This window comes from Triturus cristatus, chromosome 3_1 (genome assembly GCF_964204655.1).
Source record: "Triturus cristatus chromosome 3_1, aTriCri1.1, whole genome shotgun sequence".
In the NCBI taxonomy this organism is placed as follows: Eukaryota; Metazoa; Chordata; class Amphibia; order Caudata; family Salamandridae; genus Triturus; species Triturus cristatus.
The window spans coordinates 783,976,673-783,995,273 of NC_140583.1; the positions used below are offsets into that span (position 1 = coordinate 783,976,673).

General features: G+C 44.7%; 1 protein-coding gene across 5 annotated transcripts in view; it reads left to right on the plus strand.

The window, feature by feature from the left end:
* LOC146861028 (putative methyltransferase DDB_G0268948) overlaps positions 1-18,601 on the plus strand; it is a 598,370-nt gene that overhangs the window by 82,641 nt on the left and 497,128 nt on the right. The window lies entirely within an intron of this gene.

Consider the following 18,601-nt stretch of genomic DNA (forward strand, 5'->3'; position numbering starts at 1 on the left):
GTTCTGAGTGAACTAGGACTTCCCCTTTATCTTTTAGATATATTGAGAAGGTTACACAATGGAAACTACGCCCAAATTAGATATGGCAAAAACGGGGAACTGACGCAGCCGATCCCTGTAAACAGAGGAGTAAGACAGGGATGTGTGCTCGCCCCTACCTTGTTCTGCATCTACATAAATGGACTGGTGGTGTGCTGAGAGAATGTAAGGACATAGACGCCCCCAAACTAGCGCAAAAGCAAATCCCGACCATGATGTTTGCTGACTATACCCTACTCCTCTCCAAGTCTCCTGTGGGTATTTAGAGAATCTTAGATGGGTTCTGTGAGTTTTGAAGGTCTAGGGGGCTGGAGATCAACATTCCAAAAACAAAATTTATGGTTTTCAACCATAACAAATCAACCCGCCCCAGCCCATGTATGAATGGTACTCCCCTGGAGCGGGTATCCGTATTCGACTACCTGGGCCTTAAACTCACTGAAAACATGACCTGGGGGCCTCAAATAGACAAGTCAAATCTTAAACTGATCCAGACCGCAGGTGGCATGGCCAAGGTCTTTAGAGAGTCGTTCCACAAACCGGTAAGCCCTGTTATGGAGATTTATAAAAACCAGGTTAGGAGTGCTGCCCTCTATGGGGCTGAACTCTGGGGACACTCTAACCTTAGGCCCATTATTAAAAACGAGAACAACTTTCTTAGGAAACTATTCAAATTACCGGTAAGTTCCCCTCTGATTCCACTGCGTATGGATCTAGGGGTGAGACCCAATGCAGAGGAAATTGGCTGCAGGCCTCTACTCTTTTGGCGGCGCCTCTGGGTGACACCGGAACTGACGGAGTATAGATCTAAGCCCTTAGAAATGTTTACACCCCGGCACAGGAAAGCTGCCATGGTTGGCACATATTAGGGAAGGCCTCTGTGCAATTGGCCGAAACGTCCTTTGTGATAACCCAGATACAGCATGTTTGAGAACCTCACGTAAACAACTAAGTACTAGTTACTGCGGTGGAAAACTTGATAAACTCTACGAAGATTCTACCACTGGTTCTCTTACATCACACTTTCTGGATGTGATGGTCACTTACAATTTGGAACCATGCCTTGACGAAATCCGTCCGGCATTAGCCAGGAAACTGTATGTGCAGTTTTGGCATGGCTGCATCCCCTTGCGTGCCCTCACCAACAAATGGTCTAGTGGTACTCCACTGGGGTGCCCAGCATGTAACTCGGGTGAGGAGTCTGAACTCCATGTTTTCTTCTTTTGCCAGGGATACCATACAATTAGACACAGATGGCTGATCCAGTTGTGTAGAAACCTTAGCACAACACATTGCACAGAGGCATTCAGGCTCCTAAAATATAACACCGAACTCCATATTGCTTATGCGGTCTCACGCTTTCTAAGCTCAATGTGGTGGACAAGGACACATTTTCTTAAAGTATAAAATAAGGATTGGGCAATGTGATTGACCTTCTCACTGTTTTAAACTTAGGAATCATTTTAACCTAAAATTGTTTTAACCCTGTTTTTAAAATTCTTTTGAACTGTTTTAGCTATGTTTGTATTTATCTGTGTTTGTTCTTTTATGGTGTATAAACCGAAATAAAGAACTATATGATGATGATGATGATGATGATGAAACAGCACTATACACAATCCATATTTAAACAAATTCAATAATAGATATGACATCCATCATCAGGGCCCTTAATCTAAGCACCATGTCTAATATACATCACAACCACTTCAAATGGGGATTGAAGAATACATAAATACATAACCATAAACGTGAATCTAATAGAAAAATTATAATTATGGCTGGGACTTTAACTATCAATTTTTATATACCTTAAATGGGTATTATTTTGTATAAATTACTAAACCCATTCTATTATATTATATCATGTATGGTATATATTTGTTGCATGTTATTTCTCAAAAGCCATTAATGGTCAAATTCATCAATGGGGAATCTTAATGTTACTCTCACCATAAAATAGTCGCAGGCAAATATTTTCAGTGATCATCAAACGTCTATCCATGAGATATACATAAAAAAAATCTCCACAATAATTCATTAATCCCGCTTGTAGTGAGTAGCTAGTGCAAAAGACATTCTTGAACTACTCTAGGCAATACTTTCATAATTGATGCAGTATAGTAAACCTCTAGCACATTCAATTAACTGTTCTTTGAAACGGTCAAAAGCACCACTAGATGTGCATTTCCCTATATAGAGTACAGTATCCCACTTCGCCTAAGTGGCAATATCACCCGATCAAGTGCTTCCCAAAGATCATACCCATAGGCGAAGATTTTACTTGGATAATTCAAAACACAAAACACGCCCTCCTAAGTGTCGAAATGACAGAAGCCACGTGGCAGTTCCTTATAAAACACACCCATGCCTTACACGTGACGCCAGAGACACCATCTAGAAAACCACCGCGTCCACACCGTTATTGGGTCTTATACCTTGGGATAAGGATAAGGAGGGTGCTTACACCTTCGATAATGGCCGCTCTAAAAGCAGGATTGATTACGTCCTTTGCTGTCTGAGTTTATGGAATTCCATCCTTGATATGGTGGTTGAATCGCGAGTAGAGAGTGACCATAACCCCATTTGTGTTACTCATCGGTGGTGGGGGGGTACGCCCACCGTAGTTGAAGGAACAGAATTTAAACTTCCAGGAGTTGTTCCCACTAATGACATGCGCAGGCTTAGGTGGCGGGAGGTGAAGAACAACAACAAGGTCATTGCAACCATTGATGCCGAGTTGGCCAGAGTAACCCTGCAATTAGTGGGCGCAATGGCTACCGAAGATGGTGTGTCTCAAGCCACCGGGCTCCATGAGTCTTTTTTTGAGGGAATAAGGAGGTATTTTTTAAAAGCACTTAACAAAGGTAAAAAGCTCGCTCCCAAGCGGCTTCGTTGGTATGACGGGGAATGCAGAAAAGCAAGAGCTAACTTAGCTGTAGCTCTCTCTAGTGGTAACAGGACCTGTGTCCAGCAGGCCAGGCAGCTGTATAAAAAATGCCTTGATCAGGCAAAAAAGAACTGGGACAAGCTTTTCTGGCAAGACCTGAAGAGAGCAAGTTATGCCAAGGATTCCAGATTATTCTGGAATATTATTAAATGGAACAGGGGTGGCCTGCCTGACAGTCCTTTAAATCATGTCACCCAAGAAGAGTGGTTTAATTATTTTAAGCCTCAATATGTATGTAGTCTTTTACATAATCCCCTGGCAACAGCACCCTACGTCTTCTATCGCAAGGGTCCTTTCAGCCTTAAAGACGTACTAACAGCCTTGGGTTCAGTAGCTACTGGTCGTGCACCAGGTTCAGATGGGGTTCCGTCGGATGTCTTCCTCCACAATAGAACTTGCACTAGTGGCCAACGCTGTGGCGGAAGGCGCCCCAGTACCAAAATCCTGGGGGGGGGTGCCATTATTATCCCAGTCTTTAGAAAAGGAGATAAGGCACTTCCATCTAACTACAGACCTATTAGTCTGATAGACACAATCCAGAAGATCATTGGGAGGATGGTCCTGAATTTAATTCTGGATTGGGTAGAGGATAATGGGATCCTATCCCCGTTTCAAGCTGGTTTCCGTAAATCAATTAGCACAGTTGACCAGGTCTTTCGTTTCATCCAGTTACACTGGAAGGTTGTGACTCTGGGGAAAGGCAGTCTCTTTGTTGCTTTTGTAGATCTAAGAGCTGCCTTTGACTTAGTTCCCCGTTCACGGCTGTGGCTCGTTCTTGATAAGTTGGGGCTTCCAGTGGAAGTTCTGACCCTGGTTATGAGATTACACGAGCCTAACTTTGCTAAAATCCAGTGGGGAGGTCCTGACGATGTTACCCCTGAGTTTCCAGTTGAGCGTGGTGTGCGCCAAGGTTGCACCATGGCCCCCACGCTCTTCTCTTTGTACATTAACGGGATTGTTGAACGCATGCTTAGTGTCACTACTGACGCTCCAAAGTTGGCAGGGGTAGTTACTCCAATTTTGATGTTTGCGGACGAGACTCTTATTGTATCTAAAACACCAAGTGGTCTGCAAAGAGCCCTGTCTGTCTTTGATGATTTTTGTCTTGCACACGGCCTTGAAGTTAATGTGTCAAAGACCAAACTTATGGTTTTCAAGCCACCTCCTAGCTATAGAGCGAGGAAGTTCTTTATGAATGGCCAGCCACTAGAGGAGGTTAATAATTTTATTTACCTAGGTATGCATATAACTAATGATAATAAGTGGAGTAAGCATATCATGATGTCCTCCTTGAAACTCAGACAGCTCACTGGGGTTTTACTTAGTGAGTTTAAAACATCTCTCACTAAGCCAATTAAACCAGTGCTTCAAGTTTATGAGGCTAAGGCTTTAAGCTCTGTGTTGTATGGGGCTGAGCTATAGGGTCTCGACGCGTTAACCACTCTAATGACAGTTGAGAATAAATTTTTCCGTAGCATTACAGGCCTCCCCCAGAGTACTCCTTTGGTTCCCCTTAGATATGATCTAGGTAGGAAGTCCATTTTGGACCTAGCTAAACTCCGTCCGGTCTTATACTGGCGGAGGTTGTGGACTACCGCGGAACTTTCCTCTTACGCCAGCGGGCTTTTGGATGTTATTTAGTCCGATACATGCCACAAGATCGGCTGGTTGAGGAACCTGCGAGCGTCCCTGACTGACCTGGGTTTGGAGGTGCTGTGGAGCGATCCAACATCTGTTATATTCCCTTCCAAGAGTTCTCTGAGAACAATCTATTGGGAACACACTGATTATCAGACCTGGAGTAAAGTAAATCGTTCTTGGATGACTAGTTGGTATTTGGAGGCGAAAGTCACACCAGCTTTGGAACCCTACTGGGACCTGATCACCAAACCTAGTGACAGGAAACTGTATTTCCAGTTGAGAGCTGGTTCTCTACCGCTCAGGTCCCTTACAAGCAGGTGGTCAAGTGTGGGTACGGATACATGCCCTGTTTGTGGTTTGCAAACTGAATCAATCACCCACTTTTTGTTTGTTTGTCCTGCCTATGTTGTCCCAAGACGAGTCTGGTTGTCGCCATTGTGTAAAGTTTTAGGCACCAGGAGTAGTGCTGTAGCCCTAAGGATTTTACGCACTAATACCTTACCGATCATTTCTATTGCTCTCGCCAAATACCTGGGTTGGGCATGGTATTTAAGGAATAAAGCTGCTACACATACTTTGTTAGTCATTAACTGAGCTTTTGGTACGCTGGGCAATGGATTCTTTTTTTCTTGTCCTTATACTGTTGTATTTTATATGCTATCTCACCATCTAGTCGTTCGACTTCCTGTTTAATGCTTTTTTAAATTTTTTAGTATTTATGACTCGATGTATTTTATGGACTTTGCATCTTTTAGTGTGTTTTGTTGTTTGTGTCTTTTATGAAATGCTATTTTCGAATAAAGACTATGATGATGATGATGATGATGATGATGATGATGGGTCTTATACTCACCCCTGCCCAACAAATGTTCAGAAAAAGGCCAACAGTGCAATCCTCGCAGAACACCACACTCAAAAATAATAATATTCAAAGGCAATTATGCAAGCACTTGTCACACAATTCAGTAGCTCTCAAACCGGGACTAACATGCACCACAGATCCCCGTGGGTTGCCTAATAGAAGCTCCCACTGCATCTCATGTCCGCTTACTGTGATACGTATCGTGTGTATCCAGAGTTCTTAAACATACCAATATTTCAAAAACCGGCGCCATGACCATGCACACTTATACAGCCTTGGATTAGGTGAAAGGTTGAGTGAACTGACCCGGAAAAGCAGTGAAAATGGTCCTAGTATGAAAAGCATTTATCCATTGAGAACATTGGCGGCCATCTTGTAATGTCTTACAGAAAAGCAAAATCAATTAGATGGCATGACAAATTTGCAAACTATAACTATTTTCTCACAGAAACCAATATATGTATGGAAACCCAAATTACAAAAGTTCCCTTCCTAAGGCCCCCATCTCTATCACACCATTTGTGTATAAAGCTTTACACGCGACACGGCAAGCAACAGAAGTAAAATAATTGAAGGATGTAATATAGGGAAATGCTCCGGCCACATTTAGGCCGATTTATTAGGGTCCCCCTTCTACAATCATAGAAATATGGTCGTTGCATATAGCCGTAGGATTAAAAAATAAAGTGCTATTTGGGAGGGCTTTGGCTTGCCAGGTCCTTTCTGGGATGCAGGCTAGGGTAGATGTTTTGGGATAGTGGTCGCTTTCAACTCTTTCCTTTATTTTGAAGTTGGAGATATAAGGCAACAAGTCTGAATCCGAAGTCGATGGTTGTACCAATTTTGTCAGTAACTCTTGTAAAGGCTCCAGGCTATCCAAGGGGCTTCATCCATTTAGTGTGAAGAGGGACAGTTCTTCCAATAGTGCAATACATTTCTTGTCTGGCGTATCGTGTCTTGTTGTGTTGCCCTGCCTTACCTGTATGTGACCTGCTAAATTGTTTTCTCGTCCTTGTAGTGAGTTCATGTTAAAAAATCCCCCGACACAATTATGTTGGCATGTGGATAGGCGGAATTTAATGTTTTAAGCGAGCCTATGAATAACTGGATTTGTTTTGCTTGTGGGTCGGATGAATATAAGTATTCAAGATTAATAAAATAGAGAAAGATGAAACTGCTAATTTAATACATTGCATCCAGGACAAATCTAGATCAATTCAATTCAATATATTTATTAAGCATTTGGATCTTTAAAGAGGTCCACTTAAAACTTACATGAATAATCATAGAATAAACCCAGCAACCAATAAAACAATACTTCAATAAAACCTTTCTATCTACACCATTACATCAATTTAGACAAAGTTAATCATAAAAAGACATAAAAGGTTTCCAAAATCACCTATAGGATATTAGTTAAACATCTATAAAACCCTACAGTGGAGGAGAGCTAAGATAATCACACCATGATGGATTTTAGAACATGTACAAATGGATAGATCAACATTAAGATGCAGTTTCATCTAATAGCATATTGTAGAATAAAATGCTTCATATATCAACAATAATAACAAATCATTAAGTAACAGGCATCTTACAACAGCAATAGGGAAGCAGCAATCAAACAATTACCTCCTATGCTAGAACAATAAAGAATCAGGTCCTGTTAAGTATAAGTACAATTAGGAAAGAGATCCTATCATAGCAGCACCATATATTTTATCTAAACTGCATCCAAAAGCAGCAAAGATATTTCCCTTAAAACTTTTTTACGATGGGAAAAGGGACTTAGTTAGTACAAACAGCAGAGAATTAGCAACGGTCATGTATTTATAGTTTTTCTCAAATGAAAAAATAAATACACAAACACAAACTAATAAGTTGTATAGCCAACCATACTCAGGGTCTAATAAAACCATTTAAAATATATTCATAAACTCCCTAAAAAAGTTAAAAAGTTTATTGCATACTATTTTATTTTTTGGACAAAACAGAAATTCTCTAGCTGATGTAAAATTTGTAATGCCATTCTGGATAAACATTGGACGTAGCCACCTAAATCAAAATGTGATCAGGGCCGGACATACAAACAAGACATGATTGAGATTCTGAGTAGCCTGATTACAAAAGTTACAGTTTTTTCCACCTTCCCTATTAGGTGACTAATTTCCGATTAAATCATTTAGCGGAAAGAGGGTCATGTCGCAAAGAGTGATCCATCTACGAATACCGTGGCGTAAGTTCCACGAGAGATATTTCTGAGAAGCTATCGGGGACGCATTCTTAACTATTGTTTCCAGTCTGGCCCTCATTCTGCAAATACTAATATCTCTCTGATAGCTAATTAAGCCACTAGAAATCTTTAAAAAAGATTTTAATTCTATGGGAGATAGAGATAACACAAAATCCTCATGCACATTAAAATGTTGCAGTGCCAAGAAGAAATTGAGTATTTATACATTTGTCCATCAAAAATTTCCAGTTGGATAAAACTGCTCAATGAAAAAGGTTCACTGTTCTTTAATTGATAACCCCAATGGATTACCCTAATTAGACCTTGTGAAAAGGAGCTTACCAAGCCAAATTCTAGCCTAATAGCGGCTATTGGAACCAGTGTATTAAAATTAAATAGCTTACGAAAATGTGGCTTTCGATCTTATCCAAAAATCTCCATTCACTTACTGGTATAGATTCAATTGCATATAACAGGGTAGGAGGGATTTTGGGTTTAAAAACTAAAAGCAAATGTGAGAAATGTCTTCCACCCATCGTGCTATAAAATAGGCGTAGGCCATTTGCATGCGACATTGCTTTAGAAGAGCTATGATCAATATGGGAATTAATCCTTGTACTTGAATACTACTTGAAATAACTTTCCCCAGATAAAAGTAGGAATCTACAATCTCCAATTTTTCAGGACCAATTCTCCAACTAAAATTACAAGCTTTTCTGGTTTTTCCTTTTTTTAAAACCAAGACCTTACTTTTAGAGACATTTATTTTCAAAAATTGTACAGACGTATAGTTCTGTAGTCGTGACAATTTTTTATTCAAATCTATAGGGGTCAGTTCCATAATTGCAATATCATCTGCATTCATAAGGCAACAAAAGGAGCGACCACCTATCTTTGGCGTGTCTCCTTCCGTTAAGGAAAAACAATCTGGTAGATCTCTTACATATAGAGAGAACATTAGAGGTGCTGATAGGCAACCTTGCTTCAGTCCGTTTTCCGTAGTAATAACTGAAGAAAGGCCCTGAGTTCCCCCCATTAAAACCCAGCAACATGTTTGCGAATGTAAAGCAATAACTAACGATAACAAAGTAGGAGGCATCCCAATTTTATATAACTTTTTCCAAAGAAGTGGCCAATCTACTTTATGAAAACGCAGTGGAAAAGTCTATAAATGCTAAATAGACATTTGTTTTGCGAATGACCGTATATTTCTCTTCTATTAATTTCAACAAGCAGATGTTATCTAGAGTGGAATGATTTTTCCTAAACCCTGATTTTCTCCTGTTACTACAGTAAGATTCTCGAGAATACTGTGGGTGAAAATTTTCCATACTGCGTCTAATAAGTCTATTTGTCGGTAGTTACCTGGAAGATGACTTTCACCCTTTTTGTGCAGCGGAATTAGGATACTACGAGACCATGACGAGGGGGTCCGCCCATACGAATAGCAGTGTTCAAACAAGGGGGTAAGATATGTTGCCCATAATACAGGCTCTTTTTTTATAATGAACATGGCGATTTCATCTGGGCCCATTGCACCCGAAGCTCTCATATTTTTAATCAATCTAACGATTTCTTCCTTAGTAGGGGAATACATTAAAGTTATTGAGGAGGTCATTCGAGAGAAGTCAGGCAAAAGGGAATTTAAATTTGCGGAATAAAGTTCTACTAAGAAGGATTGCCATTCTTCTTCATTTATTGGAATAGGAAGAGATTTAATTCTAGTGCCACAACTTTCCGCAATTATTTCCCAGTATTGTTTTGAATTATTTTTGGCCGCAGCTTCTTTTAATTGAACCCATTCATAATCCTCCTTTTTTTGTTTTAATGAGCGTTTTTTCTGTTGTCTTTTCCTCTTTAGTAAACTTATTAATCTATTTCGTTCAGGAGAGTAATTCCCAAATTGGGCCCTTACTAGTTTGTTTAAAACCCTATTTATTTGAAGTAATGGATTAAAACCTACTCTCTGCTTAATTTTTGAGTGAGAAGATTTACAGGACAAAGCCATAGTATTTATACTATGGCTATAAGATTCTAGCAAATTATTTTGAGGGTAATCTTGAAATTCTGCTACTCTAAGCTGTTAAAGACTCTTTTAATTTTGAGATGGCCAAAGAATTCCAGTAAATTCTGCCATTCGTTTTGTTAAAATCTACCGCTTTATCCCTAAAATTCAATGAGCTCTCCCCAGCACAGGACAGATCTATTTTTTTTTTTTTTAAACTCTTTTTATTAACATTTCCATTTGTAACCAATACTGCAATACCATATCGTGCATTATCAAGTACATCACAGTTTGTTCGTGTCAGCCGCTGCCGAGCGCCAAAGGTCCCATTCTGTCTCCTCAGGACCCCAACACCCTCCTCCTCCATCGTGTCAAACATATCGTGTCATGCCACCCCATACAGACAGATCTATTTTTAAACTAATCACCATGGGCCATATGTATGAAAAACGCGTTTTGTGATTCTCAAATTGCGATTTTTAGGGAATCGCAATTAGAGAATCGCAAACTGCAATGTATGTAGGATTTGCTAAATATTGTGCGAACCCTACATATTCCTTATTTGCGAATCGCAAATTGAGATTTGCAAATAAGGAATACCTTCCCATTCATTGCTATGGGCTAGAAGTCCCATAGGAATGAATGGGGAGACATTCTCAATTTGTGATTCCCAATTAGAGAATCGCAAATTGAGAATGCAGTTTCAAGGTTGCAAGGATGTCAATAGGACACCCTGTTGCACTCCTGAAATAAGCATGTGTGCACATGTGGCTCACATACATGCCCTAAGGACATTTATGTACGCCACATGGCACTTTGAAAAATGCAAACAAGTGCATTTTTCAAAGAAATCCCAAATTACCACCAATCTGAACATGGTGGTAATTTGCAATTCCTTAAGCCAAAATCGCACAACTTGGGTGCTCCCTACATTGCATTTAAGTAATTGCAATTTCGGATTCCTTAAATGCATTCGCAAAATAGAGTATCGCAAATTTTGCGATTCCTTATTTTGCGAGTGGGTTTTTGTGTGCTACATTGCACACTGCCTAAATTGCAATCGCTGAAATTCTGCGAATTTCAGCGTTTGCGATCGCAATTTGGCTTCATACATATGGCCCGATACGGTCACTAAATTGATTTTCCCAAATTTCCATATTTGATAGTCTATTAAAGAAATCTGCGGAGGAAATTATATAATCAATGATGGAGCCACCCTTCGGTCCCTTATGTATATTTTTCGCTGGAATGTCTTTTCCTAGTCTCGCATTAACTACTAATACCTCCAAGTTTCTTAAGCCTTTTAATAAAATTGTTCCTCTTTTATCGTTTCGAATATGATTTGAGAATTGAGCCGGTGATATATTTAATGCTTCCTCCTTAGTGGCAAAGAGCCCCAAACTGTGGGTGGAAACTTTAGGGTTCAAGTCTCCAACCAACATTAGGTTCTTACATTCTACATTTTCGAGGATGAATGATATGAAGGCAAACACATCTTTCAATAAGTGTGTATTAGAAGCACCTGGAGGAATAAATGCATTCCCAGCTAAAAGGGACTCGGAGTTCGAGAATCATCCTTTGTCTCTAGCTTAATTGTCTGAAATAAATTAGAAGAATGTGGAATTGTTTTGTAGGACCACTTAAGGCTTGATCTAAGCAGAATGGCGATGCAACCTTTCACATGTCCCCTGCTCACTGGAGAAGCAGGGCGGCTCAGCACATAATAATTTTCCATGGACCAATTCTTAATAATACAGGACTCTTGGATGCATATTATATCGGCGTTCTGTTCTTTCAAGAAAAGCCGTTTGTTTTTACTTGTGCTTAGGCCAGCTGCATTCCAGGAGACCAGTTTAAGGCCCTTGCTAGGAGGAGTTCCCAAACCTTAGACCTACTGTACTATTTGTGTTCAGGGCCCCTGCCATCAATCAATCAATCAATCACGGCATTTGTAAAGCGCGCTACTCACCTGGGAGGGTCTCAAGGCGCTGGGGCAAGGGGAAATGTCACTGCTCGAACAGCCAGGTCTTGAGCTGCTTCCTGAAGGAGAGATGGTCTTGGGTTCGCCGAAGGTGGGTGGGGAGGGAGTTCCAAGTCTTGGCTGCCAGGTAGGAGAAGGATCTTCCTCCGGCGGTGGCTCTGCGGATGCGTGGAACGGTGGCGAGGGCGTGGCTGGTCGATCGTAGCTGGCGGGTGGGCGTGTAGAAGGTCATGCGGTCGTTGAGGTACTTGGGGCCCAGGTCGTGGAGAGCCTTGTGTGCGTGGGTGAGGAGTCAGAACGTGATTCTCTTGCTGACGGGGAGCCAGTGCAGGTCTCTCAGGTGTCCGGTGATGTGGCAGGATGAGTCGTGCGGAGGCGTTCTGGATGCGTTGGAGTCTTTTTTGAAGTTTGGCTGTGGTTCCGGCGTAGAGGGTGTTCCCGTAGTCCAGTCGGCTGGTGACGAGTACTTGGGCGATGGTCTTCCTGGTTTCGGTGGGGATCCATCTGAAGATCTTGCGGATCATGCGCAGGTTGTTGAAGCACGAAGATGTGACGGCGTTAACTTGTCTGGTCATCGAGAGGGAGGAGTCCAGGATGAAGCCCAGGTTGCGTGCGTGGTCTGTTGGTTTGGGAGCGGTGCCCAGGGCCGGGGGCCACCAGGAGTCGTCCCAGGCGGAGGGTGATGATCCCAGGATGAGGACCTCCGTCTTGTCCGAGTTCAGTTTGAGGCGGCTGTTCCTCATCCAGTCGGCGACGTCTTTCATCCCTTCGTGTAGGTTGGCTCTGGCAGTGGTGGGGTCGTTGGTGAGGGAGAGGATCAGCTGGGTGTCGTCGGCGTAGGAGATGATGTTGAGGTTGTGTTGGCGTGCGATGGCTGTGAGGGGGCTCATGTAGACGTTGAAGAGGGTTGGACTGAGTGAAGATCCTTGTGGTACGCCGCAGATGACTTCGGTGTCCTCGGATCTGAAGGGGGGAGGCGGACTCTCTGGGTTCTTCCGGCGAGGAACGAGATGATCCATTCCAGTGATTTCTCTCGGATTCCAATGTTGCTGAGGCGCTTCACTAGGGTGCGGTGGCAGACAGTGTCGAACGCCGCAGAGAGGTCCAGGAGTATGAGGGCCGCTATTTCCCCGTTGTCGATCAGGGTTCTGATGTCGTCGGTGGCTGCGATTAGGGCGGTCTCGGTGCTGTGGTTGGCCCGAAACCCGGACTGCGAGGGGGTCGAGGGAGCTGTTTGTCTCGAGGAAGGCGGCAAGCTGTCTGTTGACGGTCTTCTCGATGACTTTGGTCGGAAAAGGAAGGAGCGAGATGGGACGGTAGTTCTTGAGGTCGGTGGGGTCTGCCGTTGGTTTCTTCAGGAGGGCGGTCAGCTCTGCGTGTTTCCAGCTCTCCGGGAAGGTGGCGGTGTGGAAGGAGGAGTTGATGATGTCCCGGAGATGGGGTGCGATGATGGTGTCGGCTTTGTTGAAGACGTGGTGTGGGCAGGGGTCGGTTGGAGATCCGGAGTGGATGGAGTTCATCATGCGGGTGGTGTCTTCGGTGCTGATCGGGGTCCAGTTGCAGAGGGTGGTGGTGGCGGGCGTTGGTTCGGTGGTAGGGTGCTTTGTCTGTGCGTCGAAGCTGTTGTGTATGTCGGTGATCTTGCGGTGGAAGAACGAGGCGAGTGAGTTGCAGAGGTCTTGCGAGGGAGTGATGTCGTTGTATCCGGCGCTGGGGTTGGAGACCTCTTTGACGATGCTGAAGATTTCCTTGCTGTCATGGCCGTTGTTGTCAAGTCGTTCTTTGAGTGCCGACTTCTTGGTGGCGCGGATCAGCTGATGATGTTTTCGGGTGGCGTGCTTGAGGGCGGTCCTGTTGTCTGGTCATGCCGCCAGGCTTTCTCGAGGGTGCTGCAGTTTTTCTTGGATTCCTTGAGTTCGTTGGTGAACCAGGGGGTTTTCTTGCTGCCGGGTCTGCTGGGAGGGTTCTTTAGTGGTGCGAGGTCATCGGCGCAGGCGGTCAGCCACTTGGTGAGGTTGCTGGCTGCTTCGTTGGGGTCCGTTGTGCTGGCGGGAGTGTTCTGGCTGAGGGAGGCAGTGAGCTGCTCGGCGGTGATCTTGCTCCAGCTCCAGTGGGGGGCCTGTTGCGGGTGGTGGTGGGTCGTAGTTCTTCTGAAGCTGAAGTGGACGCAGCTGTGGTCGGTCCAGTGGAGTCCGGTGGCGTGGCTGAAGGAGATGTGCTTGCTGGATGAGAAGACTGGGTCAAGCGTGTGGCCGGCGTAGCGGGTGGGGGTGTTCACCAGTTGCTTGAGTCCGAGGTTGGCGATGTTGTCCAGCAGGGCGGTGGTGTTCCTGTCGTTGTTGTTCTCCAGGTGGAAGTTGAGGTCCCCTAGGAGGATGTAGTCAGCGGAGGGGAGGGCGTACGGGCTGATGAAGTCTGCGATGTCTTTGCTGAATTGTGTGCGTGGTCCCGGGGTCTGTAGATGAGGGTGCCTCGGAGGGTGGTCTTGGGGTCAGTGTGTATCTGGAAGTGCAGGTGTTCGGCGGCGGTGAAGGTTTCGTCGGAGTTAGTCGAGATGCGGATGGTGTTCTTGTGTATGATGGCGATGCCTCCTCCCGTCTGGTTGATGCGGTCCTTCCGGGTGATCTTGTATCCGTCCGGGATGGCTGTGGCGATGTCGGGCACTGAGGAGGCGTTCATCCAGGTTTCGGCGACGTCAGGTGCTGTCGCATCGAGTAGGACCCAGAGTTCCACAGCGTGCCTGTGGACGGAGCGGGTGTTGAGCAGGATGCACTTCAGGTGGTTGCTGCTGGTGCTCGACTTGGTGGTGCAGGTCCGGTAGCAGGTGAATCGGCAGGCTTGGCAGGCGAAGGGTCCGTGGGTGCATCTCGGGGTGGCTCGGTAGCAGGCAGGGTTCTGGCCGGCATTGAGTGCGTAGAGAGTGGCGGCGTCGTAGGTCCGTCGGGTAGTCTTGCGGGGGCCAGGGGTTCCGGCAATGGGCGCAGTCCAGGCGCGGACGGGTGCAGACGGGCTTGCCTTTGGCGCACAATCGGCGCTGCCGCTGCGCGTAACTGCTGCGCGTCTGCGCGGTCACCATTTATGGCTAAGTGAGAGGGAGGAGCAGCTGGGAGGCGGAAGCGGGAGGACACGAAAAAGGGGCGTGGCCGCGAGGACGACGGCGGAAACCGGAGAGCGGGGCAGACACAACAATCACCTAAAATCACAACAGTTATGCACAAAAACAATTACAAAATGCAGAGATAACAGAAAGGAACTAGAACACAGCTGGGGGGCAGTGCGAGGCAGGCAGAGGGCAAAACGAGTCTGCGAGCAGCAGCAGGGCACACGAGGGGGCTCACACAGCTGGGGGCCGTGCGGCGCGGGGGTGTCCTGAGAACAGGTCACACTCACCTGCGCCGCGCGGTTGCCATTTATGGACAAGTGGGAGGGAGGAGCAGCTGGGAGGCGGGAGCGGGAGGACACGAAAAAGGGGCGTGGCCGCGAGGACGACGGCGGAAACCGGAGAGCGGGGCAGACACAACAATCACCTAAAATCACAACAGTTATGCACAAAAACAATTACAAAATGCAGAGATAACAGAAAGGAACTAGAACACAGCTGGGGGGCAGTGCGAGGCAGGCAGAGGGCAAAACGAGTCTGCGAGCAGCAGCAGGGCACACGAGGGGGCTCACACAGCTGGGGGCCGTGCGGCGCGGGGGTGTCCTGAGAACAGGTCACACTCACCTGCGCCGCGCGGTTGCCATTTATGGACAAGTGGGAGGGAGGAGCAGCTGGGAGGCGGGAGCGGGGAGGACACGAAAAAGGGGCGTGTCGCGAGGACGACGGCGGAAACCGGAGAGCGGGGCAGACACAACAATCACCTAAAATCACAACAGAACTCCATTTCTTGGATTCTTCATCTACAGGTAGTACTATACCGCTCTTTTTCTCTGGTTGGAGGGAAACTCTCCTTCCATCCTTACAAGGGAGATCTGCAATACCCTTTCTCTTTCCAAATGGTAAGGATCAAAAGACGATATATCTTCTATAGAGGGAAGCCGTCTATTAATAGATTCTTTTTCAGGTGCTTTCTCCTCATTGGGGACCAGTACATCGATACCACAGCACCGTACTTTATCTGAGTTTAAGATAATTAAATGTTACGTCACCAACGTCACTCTGGCAACCCCAAGATTGCCATATTTTAGAACTTGAACCAAAGCTAAATCGCTACTCTGTATCATTTTAGGATCGTAAATTTCAGCGAAACAACTCAATAAATAAGGCCTATTCATATACAACTCATAATCAAAGATGAAAATAAAATCCAACGAAAGGGGGGCAGAAAGCTGATTGCTAACATAATGATCTCCCTTAGACTGTTTACTTGAATTATAAATCACATCACTGCCCATGGGGGATGAAAATAGTACCGCATCAGGATTCAAGCTGCTTTTTGCAGTTGCTGCAGTACTTGGCTCTGTAGAAGTAACTTCTTGTGACACCAAGATTGCTGAACTAGAGTTCAGCTGAAGTGGGTTACAGTCCGATGGTGAAATTTCCACTTGAGCTTTTTCCCTTTTCTGGTCTTTTACAACTTGGATCGGAGTTAGAGATAAATTCAAATTAGGGTCAAAACGAAGTTGTTTGGCCCTTTTCTTCTTAAACCTCCAGGTATTTCCTCTTTTTGTTTTCTTCTTTCATCTAACAGATTTTACTTCATTTTTTAAGGCCTTCTCTTGTGGTAAAGTATGATCGGATTTTAGTTCCTTCGAGATGTAATGATCAATTTTATTAGTCCCTGTTTTTAAAAAAAATATTGGCTAAACTTTACGTTCTACATTAACTTTATCTTTTTCTGTAGTCAGGAGAGATGAATTAACAGGAGAAGACACAAAAACCTTAGGCTCAAAAAATGTTGTAAAGAAAAGAGCTGGGATTCATCAAACAAGTCCACACTTTTTATCTTTATGTTTTAAGTAGTCAAGAGGTATGTCCACCTGTACACCAAAGTCTTGATAGTTCGACTTTGTGGCAAAGCTCGTTTGATTAGATTTCATTGGGTTCGAATTAAATACCTGTGGAGATAAAGAAGGGCTCTCTGTACAAAAATTATGCTTATCAGTTAAAGGACATGGAGCTTCACTAAGTAACTGTATGTGGTTTTGAACTATTCATTTAGTCAATGACAACAATGAATCCAAGATATAATCAGAATTGTTTATGGAACTTTCCATGAGAGCTAAGATAGAGGATGTGACTCTTTCCAGACAAATCAAGGATTCCAACATCAATATTTTATCTTCATACTCCATAATTGTGGGTCAAGATCCAAAAGAAAATCAGGAGTGATAGAGGCTCTTGAGCTTATTGAATCCACCTCGCTAGGCGTGCTGCTAAAAAGACGCATTTTAAAGGGAGAACCGGGAAGATGAGCTTGAGAAAAATGTGAAATAACAGAAGTATTTGGCTTAGTTGATTTCAAAGCCCTTGAGGAGTGGTTTAAATTAATGTTTAAGTCAGGAAGTGTAAAATCCTCCAATATAAGGTCATCCACTTTAGACTAGAGCATAAGTCAATAATAGATGGAGACACGTTATTTTCAGTGGAGTGAATAGAATAGATTTCACGTGAAGGGCCTTCCACTCGGCTTTCAGGGCTTAACACAACTCTCACCCCAGCCATTCTATTTCCAGGAGAAGAGACAGTAAATAGAGATATAGTTTCCATTGTTCCTTTTACCTTTTGGGGTAAAGATTCAGGCTTAGGCTCCATATTTGTCTCCTTATTTTGATTTATCTCCTGTTTTTGAAAAATAGGTGGATATGGCATTAAAACCTTTTAGAGTATTTATCTGTACTGATTTATTTCTCAGAGGGTTGGCTTTAGTTTTTTTACAGGCTCTTACAATAACCAATTTCCCTGAGCGTAGTTTTTTTTGCAGTCATTGTTCTAAGCAAAGCTCAAATGGAATCTTAAGAAAAGGAGAGAGGGCTTTGACAAACTTTGGCTTCAGTTGCCGGGTGTATACTCAGGCTGTGACTTGCAACAGCTATCGGCAGTAGTGCTGTAAGGCAGGGAGACTTCTACGACTATGCGCTGCAAGGCTGTAAGGTGGTGTGACGATGAGACAGCTACCCTGCAGATTCAACCAGAGTTATAGCTTTGAGAAAGGGAGAGCAGGGCACACTAGCGAGCTGGGAGCCGCACCCAACTTAGTTGAGCCGCTTCCGCAGACTTGCCTGGGCACAACACCTAGCAGCCCATACTCTTCCTGAAGTTTCCTCACCACCTGCCAGACAGGGGACAGACTCGCACACCAAAGAGTTACTACTGCTGTACTTGCAGACCGCCGTTCTCTGCTGCACACTGTCACTTGAGCTCACAGCCCTCAGCCCTCAACTCCTCCGGCGCCATATAAGTGCACCCATAGCAGCAGCCTGGTGAGATACAGCTGATGGGAGCACTGTAGAGGGGTCGAATCTTGGTCGTGCTCAAACGCACTTAACTACCTAACCGTTGGCGACTTGTTAGTGGTCTCTGTGCAACATCAAAGAGGCAAAGTTCAGCGGGCCGTGGGCAGGGAGCTGCGAGGCAGCAACTAGGCGTCTCAATGGTGCACAGAGGCACAGAGGTGCACAGAGGCAAAGTTCAGCGGGGGCCGTGGGCTGGGAGCCATGAGGCAGCAACTCGGCGTCTCGATGATGCACAGAGGGACAGAGGTGCATAGAGGCACGGAGGCAAAGATCGGCAAGATTGGTGGGAGCCGCGAGGCAGGAATTCAGCGTCCTCCTCCTCACAGCAGTCAAGGCAAAAACACTGAACAGTGAACAGTCCGTCGCGCAATAAACAGACCACACCGTGTCTTTAGCGTAAAAGGCCATTTATTAGGACCAGGCTGCACAACATT